This window comes from Gracilinanus agilis, chromosome 4 (assembly GCF_016433145.1).
Source record: "Gracilinanus agilis isolate LMUSP501 chromosome 4, AgileGrace, whole genome shotgun sequence".
In the NCBI taxonomy this organism is placed as follows: Eukaryota; Metazoa; Chordata; class Mammalia; order Didelphimorphia; family Didelphidae; genus Gracilinanus; species Gracilinanus agilis.
The window spans coordinates 35391386-35394623 of NC_058133.1; positions in this window are offsets into that span (position 1 = coordinate 35391386).

Consider the following 3238-nt stretch of genomic DNA (forward strand, 5'->3'; position numbering starts at 1 on the left):
GTGTATAAGAGACAGCTCTCTCTCTCTCTCTCTCTCTCTCTCTCTCTCTCTCTCTCTCTCTCTCCCCCCTCAAAAAAACAGGAAACAAAAGAAAAAGGGAAGACTGAAACAGCCCTCGCCTCCCTCCTGGATCACCATGGTCTCCCCTCCTTCTTACCTGTAGCTTCCTGAAGCCCGTTGGGGAACAGTGGAAGGCCTGATCTGGACTCGACTCTGATATAACAGAGAATTTTTTCACTTCTCCCTCAAATCTCGGTTTTTCGGGAATTGAAAGTGAAAGCACTTTGTGAGGGAAGAAAGACAGTCTTAGTGCTCCAATCAGCTGACTTCGCAGGGCTCCTGACCATGCCCCCCTGCATCCAGTAGAATGAAGAGGAGGGAGACATTGAGGGAGAGAGGCTGGGGATCCAAAGGAAGGGTGACTCAGTATCTCCTCAGGCAGCCCGTGCACTCTGGGACAAAGTGGTCAGTGGAAGGTTTTTCCTGATATCAAACTTCAGTTGAACTCTGAAGCTTCCTCCTAACAACTCCTGGCTCTGCTTTCTGAGTTCTGACAGATCCACATTAGAAGCCTTCAAGGATTTCAGCCCAACTAGCCTACCCCTACCCCCACTACCCACCCCAAGGCTCTTCTCCAAGCCAATCATGCCCAGTTCCTTCAACAGATGCTCTTATGTCAAGGACTCTCTTTCTAGATTCCTCTTCTCAGATCTCTTTCTAGGTTATCAATCTTTTCTTAAATCATGGTGCCCAAGATCTGACCAAGAGGAGGAGGAGGAAGGGGAGGAGAGGAGGAAGAGGAAAAAGGAGGAGAGGAGGAGGGAAGAGGGGATGAGGAGGAAGAAAGGGGAGGGGGAGGGGGAAAGGAGAGAGGGGGAGGAAGGAGAGGAGCAGGGGAAGAAGAGGAGAAGGAAGGAAAGAAGAGGAGAAGGGAGAAAAGGAAGAGAGGAAGAGGGGAGGAAGAGGGGAAAGGAGAGAGGAGGAAAAGGAACAGAAGGAGGGGAGGAGGGAGAGATAGAGGGGAGGGGGAGAGAGAGCAGGTGGGTGAGGATAAGACCAGGAGATAGTTGGTGAGATGTGGTGAGAGATTAGCAAGAGAAGAGAAAGGAGAACACCAAGGAGGTTTAAGAGGGAGACAGCTGGAAGCTAGAAGTCTCCTCCAAGCAGTTTGCTCCAGCACTACTGCAGGATAGCTACTATCAGTCAACAATCTCTAATTAAGCACTAATTGTGTGCTAGGCACTGTGATAAGAACTGAGTATACAAAGAAAGGCAAAAGGCAGTCTCTGCTGTCCAGGAACTCCCACTCTACCACTTTTAAGTCACTTGGTACAAATAAGACAGGGACAGACAACTCGAAGGTTAAAAGAACAATAACTAGGGGGCAGCTGGGTAGCTCAGTGGATTGACAGCCAGGCCTAGAGACAGGAGGTCCTGGGTTCAAATCCGGCCTCAGACACTTCCCAGCTGTGTGACCCTGGGCAAGTCACTTGACCCCCATTGCCTACCCTTACCACTCTTCCACCTAGGAGCCAATACACAGAAGTTAAGGGTTTAAAATAAAAAAATAAAAATAAAAAAAAGGTTAAAAAAAAAAAAAGAACAATAACTAGCATTTATAGAGTGCTTTAAGGTGTGCAAAGCACTTTACCTGTGTTAAGATGTCCCTTGACCTGCAAAATAATCCTGGAAGTCAGATGCTATTATTATCCCCATTTTGTAGATGAAGAAACTAAGGCAGTCAGAGGTTAAGTGACTTGCCCACATACTAGGTATCTGAAGCAAGATCTGAACTCAGGTTTTCCTGATTCAAAGTCCTGCAACCTATCCACTGCACTAATCCGCTGCTGTTGAGATAATTTAGCTGAGATAATCAACTGAGGGAAGGCAGTAGCATTAAGGTGGATCAGGAAAGGCGTCCTGTACAAAGTGGGATTTCAGATTCTACTTGAAGTTGGGAAGGGATGAAGAGAGATTGCATTCTAGGTGTGGGAGACAGGCGGTGAAAATGTTCTGAGTCAGGGGACAGCGTGCCTTTGATGTGGTTGTGCAGTGGTGGACTCTGAATTAAATGGTGCTTAGAGATCCTAGTTTTTTACTAGTTAGCAGATACTTAGATAATTAGCAGTGTAGATTCCAACCTTGTGCTTTCTCTGCCAGACACTCCAAGCCTGAAAGGGTGGAGGGCACCAGAGCTATCTTGAAGGTCCACCCATGATGCTATGACTTCCTCCTGGCTGACTGGAACTTGCAAGGCTAAAGGAGAAGACATCTGAACCTCAAAGGTCAACAAAAAAGGCACAGGAGGGAACGTTATACACATGCACTGGGGATTTTTGTAATTAAGGGCAGATCTTTATGATCAGGGGAAAGTCCCCAAGCCCTGCCTTAAAAGTCACCTTATGGCGTGTAAGCTCTTGAAATACACCTCCACCTAAAGGTGTTACTTCCCCTTCTCTGCTCTTCAGCCTGGAACACCCAAGGGAGGAATAATCTGAGGAGAGGTAGAGAACTCCCAAGGCGGGGAGAAGGGCGATCCCCCAGACCCTCAAGAAGCCTAACCATCTGAGTTCCAGCAGCTGCATCCATTCCATCACTTCCAGGGCCATTCCACCACCCAGAGTCGCTGCCACTTCTCTTGCCACAAACACCCGTAACATCCTTGAATAAACGCTTTGATGCCTTCAGAAGAATAGGTCTGAGCTGTCGTTCTCTGGGGAGAACCAACAGTTACTCTCCCACTGCAAACTTGCTCTCCATGACAAGATGGCTAATGTTACTGGGCTGAAGAGTACATGGAAGAGAGTGTGGTTAAAGAGGAGCGGAAACACAGGAAGGACCCAGGTTATGAATTTGATTCTGGAGGTAATGGGGAGCCATCGAGTATGAGAGTGGCACCATTCGGCCTGTGCTCTGCCACCTGAGCGGGAAGGGACTTGAGGCAGGCCGACCCCCAGCAGCTATTGCAATAGTCCAGGCTTGAGGTGATAATGGTATGCACCAGGCTGGTGGCAATGGCAGAGGAGAGAAGGGGACATCTATGAGAGATGTTCCAAGGATAGAAATGACAGGACTCGGCCACTGATTGGATCTGGGGAATCGGAGAGAGAGTGAGAAGTCGTGCCTAGTTTGTGAGCCTGGGTTGAGTGGAAAGAGAGTGGTAATTGGGAAGTTTGCAAGAGCAGGCTTCGGGGAAAATCATGAAGTTTTAGACATATCGAATTGAAGAAGTGTCTGG